The sequence below is a fragment of the Zalophus californianus genome, chromosome 11 (assembly GCF_009762305.2).
Source record: "Zalophus californianus isolate mZalCal1 chromosome 11, mZalCal1.pri.v2, whole genome shotgun sequence".
Taxonomy (NCBI): domain Eukaryota; kingdom Metazoa; phylum Chordata; class Mammalia; order Carnivora; family Otariidae; genus Zalophus; species Zalophus californianus.
In genome coordinates, this window is record NC_045605.1 from 85,270,522 (window position 1) to 85,283,310 (window position 12,789).

The 12,789-nt window shown below is 34.8% G+C and overlaps 1 protein-coding gene across 9 annotated transcripts in view; it reads right to left on the reverse strand.

The window, feature by feature from the left end:
* CCDC73 (coiled-coil domain containing 73) overlaps positions 1-12,789 on the reverse strand; it is a 152,101-nt gene that overhangs the window by 40,130 nt on the left and 99,182 nt on the right. The gene's annotated exons all lie outside the window — the stretch shown is intronic.

Here is a 12,789-nt window from a genome sequence, read left to right on the forward strand (position 1 = left end):
TGCAATAACATGGATGGAGCTAGAGAATATAATGCTAAGCAAAATGAATCACAGAAAGACAAATACCGTATGATCTCACTCATATGCGGACTTTAAGGCAAAAAGAGAGAGAGAGAAACCAAGGTAACTGATGATTACCAGAAAGGAGCTGGGTGAGGGGGATGGGTGAAATAGGTGAAGGGGATTATGAGTACACTTATCATGATGAGCCCTGAGTAATGTAAAGAATTGTTGAATCACTATATTGTACACCTGAAACTAATATAACACTGTATATTAACTATACTGCAATTAAAATACAAAATATTATGCAGCCATCAAAAGGAATGAAATCTTGGCATTTGCAACGACGTGGATGGAACTGGAGGGTATTATGCTGAGCGAAATAAGTCAATCAGAGAAAGACATGTATCATATGACCTCATTGATATGAGGAATTCTTAATCTCAGGAAACAAACTGAGGGTTGCTGGAGTGATGGGGGGGTGGGAGGGGTGGGGTGGCTGGGTGACACATTGGGGAGGGTATGTGCTATGGTGAGTGCTGTGAATTGTGTAAGACTGTTGAATCACAGACCTGTACCTCTGAAAAAAATAATACATTATATGTTAAAAAAAAAAAAGAAAGCAGGAAGGGGATAATGAAGGGAGTGGAAATCGGGGTGGGGGAAGACGAACCATGAGAGACTATATGGACTCTGAGAAACAAACTGAGGGTTCTAGATGGGAGGGGGGTGGGGGGATGGGTTAGCCTGGTGATGGGTATTAAAGAGGGCACGTACTGCATGGAGCACTGGGTGTTATACGCAAACAATGAATCATGGAACACTACATCAAAAACTAATGATGTAATGTATGGTGATTAACATAATAAAAAAAGTGAAAAAAAATTAAACATAGATAAAAGATTGTTAAACATCCAACCTGGAAATAACTACTATTGCACATTTAAGACTGTGTGTGGGTAGGTGTGTGCACATGCATGCAGGCACACACGCTTTTTTTCTATAGATATTTTTACTTCTACTAAGATGAAATTACACAATAATTACTATTTTGGAAATGTTTTTTCCACTTAATATTACCATTAGCTTTCTATGGGGCAAAGATCAATGGAGAGCATAATTTTAATACCTGCATGATATGCCACTTCCTAATGTATTTAACCAATCTCAATTAGTAGAGCTTCACATTACAACAGTGTTTGTAAGTATTGCTGTGCTGTACATTCTGGACTTGTTTTGTTATTGTTTGAAGATAGTACTCCCGAGAGAGGAAGAGTTAAAGTCTATGAACTTTTTTTGCAGCAATGAGACATGTTGCCAAGTTATCTGTTCAATAAATAGATTTCCACCATCAAAAAAAAAAGCAATAAAAAAATTAAAAAAAACAAACAAAAAGTTGGACAGGTTCTTGTGTTGGTTGATTCAGGCACTCAATGATGAGAATATTTAATAAAGATTAGGTATTATCAAAGACTAGGATATTTTCATTTCTCCACTTTCCATTCTTGGGACTGTCCTTTCTTCCATTGTTGGGACTATAACAAGAGGCCAATTTAGGTACTGCATAGCAACTGGTCTCTTCCTGGAACTCCTTCTAAAAGAGTAAGAAGATTTTTCTTTGAACCATTTCCGGCTGGCCAGAACCAGATCACAGGCTCATTCCTGAACCAAACACTGACATGAAGAATGGAGATTATATTAACTATCTTAGAGACAGACTGATCATATAAAGTGGACTGAATATTGGGGAAATTATCACAATGTCCACTACAAGAAAAATTTCAGCTAACATTATAAAATACATAGGTTGTTTAGGATATTACTGACTACAAATATTACATAGTATAATAGAAGATAAATGGAGAATTTTTTTACAAGCTGACTGACAATGAGTAATTCACCTACTCTTTTTTTTTTTAAAGGTATTTATTTATTTATTTATTTGAGAGAGGCAAGCAAGCAAGGAGGGGCAAAGGGAGAGTGGGAAAAGAATCCGAAGCAGACTCTGCACTGAGCGCAGAGCCCAAAGTGGGGCTTAATCCCATGACTGAGAGATTAGACTGAACTGAAACCAAGACTCACTTAACCAAATGAGCCACACAGGCACCCCTCACCTACTCTCTTTAGGTTTTGGTTCCCTTTACAAAAAAAGGAGAGGCTGGATCCAGTTAATGGTTTTTAAATTGTGCTCTGAAAAGTCCTAGACACCCCATGGAGACCATTCATAGCTGCTAATAGAGAAGAAAGAGCCCCTAGGTATAGCTCCAGTGTTCCTCCAAGCCTCCCTTCAAGCAACAGCAAACCTTATTCATTTTAATATTGAGCTTCCACATCTTGAACTGAGGGTTCTGCAGCTCAAAGAAAGACAAAAACAAGATTAGATGATCCCTATGATTCTTTGAAATTTAGAGATGATCTGAAGAAGATAGTTTGGAGAGAACCAGATGTAGAAATAGAAAACAGTTCATGCATGAAGGGAGAAAGAGCAGTTGATGAGTCAGAAGGGGTTTCAGACTTTCCTCTCTGATAAAGGAATTTAAAGGCAAATGAGTCTGTTTCAGTTGTCTTGAAAGACTATACATTATAAACCACCTACAGTCTGTGGTGCCGAAAAGCTGAATCTAACAAAACTGCCTTAATCCTAATCTTAACCTAATTTTATTTGCAAGTAACAATAATCCCATAAATTTCTATGGCATGTTTAACTTTCTGAAGTGCTTTTCCATGCGTTTATTGTTTTATATTTATTACACATATGTAAAACAAGAAAGGCAGGGATCATTCTACTCATATGAAAAACAAGAAAACAAAAGGGGGAAAAGAGAAAAGCAACATCCATATAGGTGTGGGTCAAGCACCTCTTTGAGATGACTATAATTGAAAGGTTTAGTTTTAAAGAAAAAGGTAAAGTGATGAATTAAGATAAACAGAATAAATGAGAAATATTATGCAGGGAATTATATGTTGGCAGGAAGAGACTAAAGGGCTGGGAGAAGTAGTGGGAACTGAAGGACTAGAGGCAGAAAGAACAGATGTGAGAGTATCATGTGTGGTACAGATGATAGAAAAAGATGCCCTGGCTGGAGAAAGAGGAGGGCCGAATGAAAGAGCCCAAAAGAAGCAGTGTTTAATGATAAAATTTCAAGGTAGGGACATAGTAGTCTATGTCTTGACTCTATATCTTTAGAGTCAAGTAGTCTATAGATATTTAGACTCAAGGCATATAAAGAGCTGATATTGCAGGAGTGTGAATAGTTAAAAATTTCCCTTTCTGGTAAATATATGCTTCTCTTCTCTAAGAAAGAGAAGAAACTTATGTGGATAAATTGCTTATGTTGCTATCACTATTAGAATGGTTAAGACTGTAGGTTCTGGAGTCAAAATTTGTCTAGGTTCCAGTCCTGGCTTTATTTTCCTTGTTATTTAACTTTAGGTAACTTATTTAACTTCCTTCTGTCTCAAGTTCCTAATCTGTAAATTAGAAATACAATTTTTTAAAAACAAACCGTGTGGCGTGTAATACTCCATGCAACAAGTATTTGCTGAGCATCTACTATGTGTCAGGCACTGTTACCTATTACTACTACTAAGGTGAATCCAAGGGATTCTAGGATTTTTTTTTCTACTTTAAAAATAGACTAAGTCTTGGGGCGCCTGGGTGGCTCAGTCGGTTAAGCGACTGCCTTCGGCTCAGGTCATGATCCTGCAGTCCCGGGATCGAGTCCCACATCGGACTCCCTGCTCGGCGGGGAGTCTGCCTCTCCCTCTGACCCTCCTCCCTCTCGTGCTCTCTATCTCTCATTCTCTCTCTCTCAAATAAATAAATAAAATCTTAAAAAATAAAAACAAAAAATAAAAATAGACTAAGTCTTAATAATGGTATAATTAAATATCCTTTTATTTATTTAAAGAATTAAGATTCATTCTTTCAAAGCTAACAACAGTAAGAATTTTCCTATAGACCATGTGCTCCTCAAGGAAAGGTGCCGTGTTTTGTACTTATCCCATAGCAGCTTAATACATTCAAGGAATTTAAAAGGAACTAAACAGTATATCGACTATAAGAAGAAAAGTAATTAACATGATTATGAAAAAAATGTGATTGTCTTTACCTAAAAATACGATCTGATGAAAGCAAAGGTTGATTTACTCAGGATTTAAAAAATGGCAATAAAAATATTTGGTGAGAGCAGTAGATGTCAGCCAGACAAAGTATTATTAATGACACGATAATTCACAGTCAGTTTGCAAGAATGAATAGAAAGTGGTAGGTTTAAGTATGGTGCTGAGGGTTTAATCACTGATTGAACCAACTGGTTTCACTCCATTCAATGTAACAACCACAGTCCTACAGATCACCATGTTATATAGACAGATACTACTGGTTTAAATGTGAACAGACCAGTACAATAATAGAAAAATAAAGCTTAGTAGATAGTGAGTCACTAGCATTATGTTAACTTTAAAAGAACAGCATATTTTTTGGCTAGAAAATAACCCTGACTGTTGTAATCGACAGTCTGAAATTTGTGAATTTAAAATAGGTTAATTCTTCATTATAAGTACAGATCCAAGAATATGCTAGAAAACAACAATTACAGAAATAAGATAGTATAATAAAACATTACTCTAGAACTAGAAGGTCTTTGACTTAAATTTATTGAACAAAAGGATGTACTGACCTTATTATTTCCACCCTGGATAAACATTTGAAAACATGGGATGGTAGTCAAATTCACTATGCATACTGAAGGATATTTAAAAAAAAAAACAACAAAAAACTAGTAATTTCAGCGATTAATTTAACTTCTTAAAAATTTAGGAGATTAATTCAAAAGAAAAATATCTGTTAGAGGACCTCAAAGTTTTAATCTCAACTCAGATTTATGGGATCTTTAGCTAATTTTTATATTGTTATCCAGTATTTAATCAAATATCATCTGAGTATTAAAAAGAGATCTTTTGTGCTCAATTGATTCCACTTTTTTTAAAAAGCCACCAATAATACTGGGCTTAAAATAATGTACAACTTTCTTTACACAATGGTGTTTCCAAAACCTTGCTTTCAAGCTGCTTTTTTGTGTACTAAAATGGTAGTTTTAAAATTTTCACTTTGAACTTTTAATTTTTTTATATTGGGTTTTCCTAAAGCAAGATGCACCTGTAAGAAATAAACATTCAGACTAGTTAGAAATTATTAGATGCTTTTTATACTAGTTTTATACTTGTGAACTATTCTAAGTTCAATCCTAAAATGCAATGTTCTGATAAAAGTACAATTAAACTGAAGCATATATTGCTAAAACATATTTATATCAAATGGCTTATAATTCTCTGAATTAATAAAAGAGGATTCATTTTTCTAAAAGTTATTTTTTCTGTCAAGGTAACAAAGTGCAACAAACTTCTACAGTTTTCTATACTTTTCAACAACTGAAAATATGAAGCTGTTGTAATCAGCTAAGTTTTCTAGGAGATACTCTAAAATGCATCAATTCCTATTACAAAAATTGTAATGAAACAAGGAAGTGGGAAAGGGGAGGGTAAGAGTGAAAACTCAGTATATGGCTGACAAAAGTAAAAACTAATCATTTCTTATGTCTTTCTTTTTCTCTTATATATTAATTAATCTTAAGAGCATAATAAATTAAAATCAGAGACCTCCATGAAATGATTTTCCACTGAAAATATGCTTTTGATTTTATAGCCCTTATAGCTTTTAAATATCCTGAACTTTTAGTACATTGTCTGTTTTCTAACCACTTTATTCAAAGCTGTTAGTGAGCAAGTAAACAGCACATGCTTTGATCTCATTAAATTACAACTTATAGTTCCTAGAGTCATAAATATTGTGCTCTTTTTTCCTTTACCCCTCCTTTTCTGGTACAGGGTAGTCTGTTAAATATCACTATCTCCTTGAGTGCTGTGACGTTTACTCAGACAAATAGCAGAGGTTATGAATGCTGCTCACAGATAGTATCAGGAATTCTTCATGATTGCCATAATGGTGAACCCAGCATTCAGAATTGTAATATCTAGTTTAATCTAACAACTAAGTTTGGTCTGTTTAACTTTGCTCAAAAAAAAAAAAAAAATCCACCTTATCACAAACCAATAGCTTAACTGTTCTGAACAAAATCATAAAACAGAATAAGAGAAAAATAAAAATCATCTTTGGGAAAATTAATGATTTAAAGTTTTAAATAAGTGATATAACCAATGTTACTAGACTTGATTAGCTTCTAAAAAGAATAAAAAATGATAAAGCTTTCTTAAAGTTGAAAATTAAGACTACATACAAAATACAAAATACTTATACCTAGAATGTTGGAAATATTAAAAATGGCTGTTAAAATTTATTTTAAATTTTTCACTCTTTTAGCCACTTGGACTTGGAAATCTCAAAGTAGTAAGATTCTCTCGCTTTACCCTTTCATACACTCACTCTTCCAAGAACTGTTTGGTAGCATAGTCACTGACTGTAATGCTCTCTAGAGAGACAGGCCACCACTGCATGACATATCAGAACATGTAGTTAGCCCTGGCAGGGCTCCAAGACCTGAGGAAAAAGGGGTAAGTGTGCTCCTGAGCAACACTATTCCACTTGTGCAAAGAAAAACACATTCTTTTTACCCTAACCTACTAATGTTATCTCTCCATGGATTTACATGAGCCTCGTCTCCATCTACAGGTCAGTCTTAAACTATATATTAGAAATATAATATTATAATGAAACATTTGTCCTTATTTAATGAAAAAGCCACATAACTTAGTACAGAAACTTAAGAGGTATAATCCTTTTATAATAATGCAAAAACTAGGGGAGACTGGGTGGCTCAGTTGTTAAGCGTCTGCCTTCGGCTCAGGTCATGATCCCAGGGTCCTGGGATCAAGCCCCACATCAGGCTCCCTGCTCCGCGGGAAACCTGCTTCTCCCTCTCCCACTCCCCCTGCTTGTGTTCCCTCTCTCACTGTGTCTCTCTCTGTCAAATAAATAAAGTCTTTAAAAAAAATCATGCAAAAACTAACTGAATAAAAGCATATGAAAATTTTAATATAACCACTAAATTAATATGATTAATCAGTTAAGTCATGGATAAAAATATTAAAAAATAAATCAAAGAGACATCACTGAAAATGTGCTTATTCACAACTACTCAGTCTCAGTATTTATTTATATTTGCATTTGAAGTTTACATTGATAAAAATGAATGGTCCTTTTAACAATCCTCTGATATGAGACTACAGGCAAAATTTTAAATTACAGCTTTTCTTTTAATATTAAAAAAAAGCCATCTTTAGTATTCTAGGATGTGACTGAAAACAAATGCTTTCTACATAAAAACTGTCTAGTTTGCTAGACAGACTTAAGACTTTTAAGAGATAGGAACATATGCTTATTACCCCCTTCTGTTTTAATACTGAGCTACTCCTATGCTCTTCCTTTCTGATCCTTCAGAATATAAAACCAACTTATTGGCAGTTATAAGACCAAAGAACTAAATAGAATAGTGTTACAAATATTAATGGCCTTTGGACTCTGGCTTAGCATTTAGAAGCCACTTAAATCTTTATCCAAAGTAATCCCTCTTTCCTCAAAATGATGCTAAAACAGAAAGTAGTAAAATTTCCTTGTTTCTTGAATTATGCATAAAAGTATATATTATTTATCTCACAGCACAAAACACTCCTGTTCAAAACTTAAATCTGTTACTCTAGATTTTCAATAAAATTTTAATTTCAGTAAAATTACAGTTAAATATAAAAACAGGGGGACTTATTTCCAGTCTAGCAAGTAAGGAGCTTAAACTTTGTCCTGACAGCACTTTGTCCTGACAACAAGTAAAAGCTGAACAAACTGAAAATCAACAACTCCCCTTAGATCTGTCAGAGAAATGAGGTCATAAGGCAAATAGCTACCTCAATAATTGGAGAGAGAGACTGGCGAATATACAGAATTATAAATTACCAGAGCAGAAACCCACAAACAGAAACCTCTGCAGGAAATAGTGCCAGGAAAGCCTGAACTGTGATTGACTAATTGCCAGAGGCTCAGTGTAGAAAACTCTGACAGTTAAAAAAAAAAAAAAAAAATCAGGGGACACAGTCATGGGGGGGGACCCTCACACACACACTTTTGTGAATTTCACTTCCAAGTCCTCTCACAGTATCAGGAAAAAAATCCCTCCTACTTCCAGGAGGAGGAGAAGAAAAGGAACCATTTGGAAATACACCAGGGCATTCTGTTCTTCTTAACAAGGCCTGACCTCGGGAGAAATTATTGGACCTGAGCCTAAACTACCTGGGGAAAGGGTAATACCCAAATCTAGCCCCCTTCAACCGTGCTGTACCACCCAAGAGAGGGAAAAAACTGAGAAGTACTGTGAAGTTCACAGTCCAGTGATACAGGCACACCAAGAGATTGAGATCTAATCATAGGACACTTCGCAACCCCCCACCCTAAACTTTACCATTACATTACTAAAGGCTATTTATTGCAGATACTTTCACATGCATATCATGTCCATCTTTCAACAAAAAATTACAAGGCATACTAAAAGGCAAGAAACACAATTTGAAGAAACTGAACAAGCATCAGAACCTGTGTCAGATATGGCAGAAATATTAGAATTATCAAATCTGGAATTTAAAAAAAACTAATATGCTAAATGTTTTAATGGAAAAAGTAGACAAAAAATAGGAGAACAAATAGATAATGTAAGTAGAGAGATGGAAATTCTAAGAATCAAAAAGAAATGCTTTAGATCACAAACACTGCAATGGAAATGAAGAATGCCTCTGAGGGGCTCAAGAGTAGTATGGACAAGATTGAGGAATATCAATGAACTTGATATGATGGCAAAAATTCAAAAACTGAAAACAAAGAGAAAAAAAACTAAGGAAAGCAGAACAGAACATCCACCAACTGTGGGACAGCTACACAAAATGTAACATATGCATAATGGAAATACCAGAAGGAAAAGAAAGAGAACAGGAAGAGAAGCAATATTTGAAGCAGCAATGACTGAGAATTTCCCTAAAACAATGTCAGGCACCAAACCACAGATCCAGAAAGCTCAGGGAACACCAAGAAGGATAAGTGAGCAAAAAGTTTATACCTAGGCATATCATATTCAAAATTCAGAAAATCAGTAATAAAAAAAAAAATACTGAAAGAAGCCAGAAGGAAAAGAACACCTTACCTACAGAAGAGCAAAGGATTACATCTGACTTCTCAGAAACCATACAAGCAACGAGAGTGATATGAAATATTTAAAGTGTTGAGAGAAAAAAACTACTAACCTAGAATTCTGTACCCTCTGAAATTATCCTTTAAAAGTGAAGGAGAGAGATGCCTGGGTGGCTCAGTTGGTTAAGTGTCTGCCTTTGGCTCAGGTCATGATCCTGGGGTCCTCGGATTGAGTTCTGCATCAGGCTCCTTGCTCAGTGGGGAGCCTGCTTCTCCCTCTGCCTGCCACTCTCCCTGCTTGTGCGCTTGTGCTCTCTCTCTCTGACGAATAAATAAAATGTTTTTTAAAGAGTGAAGGAGAAATAAAGACTTTTTAAGACAAAAATTGAGCAAATTTGTTGCCAGTAGGCCTGCCTTGCAAGAAATGTTAAAAAAAGTTTTTCAGAGAAAAGGAAAGTGATATAGGTCAGAAACTCTGAAGTACCTAATAAAAGGAAGAGCATCAGAGAAGGAATAAGTGATAGCAAATAAAATATTTTATTTCTTATTCTAAACTGATAAAATAACCATTTGTTCAAAATAAAAATAGCAACAATGTATTTGATTATGTATGCTTAGGTATTAGTAAAATGAATGACAGCAATGATACAAGTGACAGGAGAGAAGAATCAGGACTGGTTCATTGTTATAAGGTACATGCACTACCCATGAAGTGGTATGTTATTTGAAAGCAAACTTGGTTTATTGCAGATACACTGTGAACTCTAGGGCTAGCGCTAAAAAAGTTTTTTAAAAAGTATGATTGAAACACTAAGAAAGGAGAGAAAATGGAATCATAAAATGCTCAATTAAAACCACAAATAGCAGAAAAAGAGTGGAAGACAAAAAAGAGGAACAAACAAGGGCAACAAAGAGAAAACAGCAAAAAAATATGGTACATATTAATCCCAATTATATCAATAATCACCTCAAATGTCAGGAGTCTAAAATACAATTAAAAGATGGATTATCAAAGTGGATCCAAAAACAAGACCCAATTATATGTTGTCTACCAAAAACCCACTTTAAATATAAAAACACATATTGATTGAGAGTAAAGGGATGGAGAAGGATATACCATGCTAACACTAATCAAAATAAAGTAGGAATCGATATATTAATTTCAACCAGAGTAGATTTCAGAGCAAGGAAAGTTATTAAGGACAAAAGGGGGGCATACATAATAATAAAGGAGTGAATACTCCAAGAAGACATAACAATGTCTTAATGTGTATATGCATAGAGAGGACCAAAATACAGGAGGCAAAAACTAACAACTGCAAAAAGAAATAGAGAATCTACTATTATATTTGGAGACTTTAATATACCTCCATCAGAAATCGAAAGATCCAGCAGGCAGAAAATCAGAAGGGTCAAAGTTGAACTTAGCACCATCAATCAAGTGGTGTATAGACTACTTCATCCAAAAACAGATTACAAATTCTTCTCAAGTTCACATGGAACATTCACCAAGATAGACCACATTCTGGACCATAAAACACACCTTAACAAATTTAAAAGAATAAAAAGTGACACAATTTCTGTTCTCAGACCACAATAAAATTAACTAGAAATCAATAAAAGGTAGCTTGAAAAAACCAAAATACTCAGAGATTAAACAGCACACTTCTAAATAACACATGGGTCAAAGAAGAAATCTCAGGAGAAATTTTAAAATATTTTGAGCTAAATGAAAATATAACTTTTCTTTTAAAAAAATACTATGGAAGGTTTTAAAGATTTTATTTATTCATTTGAGAGAGAGAGAGAGAAAATGAGCAAGGAGAGAGGCAGAGGGAGAAGCAGGCTCCCCACTAAGCCAGGAGCCCAATGTGAGGCTCGATCCCAGGACCGTGGGATCATGATCTGAGCCACCCAGGTGCCCCAAAAATACAACTTTTCAAAATCTGTAGGCTGCAGTGAAAAAAATGCTTACAGGGGAAATATAGCATTGAATGTAGGTGTCAGAAAAGAAAAAAGGCCAAAATATAGAAGCAACCCAAGTATCCAATGATAGGTGAATGGATAAGAAAGATGTAGTATATATACACAATGGAATATCAGTCGGCCATAAAAAAGGATAAGATCTTGCCATGTGCAAAAACACAATGGACCTAGAGAATTGTGCTAAGAGAAATAAGTCAGAGAAAGACAAATACATAAGATTTCACTTATACGTGGAATCTAAAACACAAAACAAACAGAAAGAAGAAACAGACCCACAAATACAGAGAACTAATGGTCACCAGAGAGGCAGGGGGGTGGGGATATGGGCAAAATAGATGAAGGGGAGTAGGAGATACAGGTTTCCAGTTACAGAACAAATAAGTCACAGGGATAAAAGATACAGCATAGGGAATATAGGCAGTAGTAGTGTAGTAGCATCGTATGGTGACAGACAGTAGTTAGAGTCGCAGTGAGCCTAGCATAATGCATAGACTTACCAAATCACTATGTTGTATACCCGAAACTAATGTAACATTTTGTGTCAACTACACTTCAATTAAAAAATTAAAAAGAGGGCACCTAGGTGGCTCAGTTGGTTGGGCGACTGCCTTTGGCTCAGGTCATGATCCTGGAGTCCCGGGATTGAGTCCCACATCAGGCTCCCTGCTCAGCAGGGAGTCTGCTTCTCCCTCTGACCCTCCCCCCTCTCATGCTCTATCTCATTCTCTAATAATAAATAAATAAAATCTTTAAAAAAAATTAAAAAGAAAAAAATTTTAAATCAAATATCCAAACTTCAAACTTAGGAAACTAGAAAAAGAAGACCAAAGTAAATTCAAAGTAAGCAGAAGAAAAGAAATAATAAAAATTAGAGCATAAATCAATGAAAATGAAAACAATAAATCAATAGAGAAAATCAAGAAAACAAAAAAGCTGATTCTTTGAAACAATCAATAAAATTGATAAGGCTCTAGCCGGGCTAAGGAAAAAAAAAAAAAGGGACACAGATTACTAATATCAGAAATGAAAAAGTGGATATAACCTTAGATCCTAAGGACATTAAATGGAAAATTTTAAAAATGCTATGAACAACTCTATGCCCACAAGTTTGATAGCCTAGATGAAATGGACCAATTCCTTGACATAATATGCCAAAACGCACACAAGAAGAAATAGACAATCTAAATAGACCTATATCCATTAAAGAAATTGAATCAATAACTAATAATCTATCTAACAACAGAAAGCACCATGCCCAAATGGGTTTACTGGTGAATTCTATGAAACATTAAAAGAAGAAATGATACCAATTCTGTATAATCTCTTTCAGAAGACAGATGTGGAGGGAATACTTTGAATTCATTCTATTAGGCCAACATTATCCTAATAGCAAAACAAGACAAAGACATTACAAGAAAACTACAGACCAGTATTTTTCACTAGTGTAGATACAAAAATCCTCAACAAAATAACAGCAAATTGAATCTAACAATGTATAAAAATAATTATACACCATGACCAAGTGGGATTTATCCCACTTATGCAAGGCTGGTTCAACATTCAAAAATTAATTAATGTAATCCATTACATCAACAGGCAAAAAAAAAAAA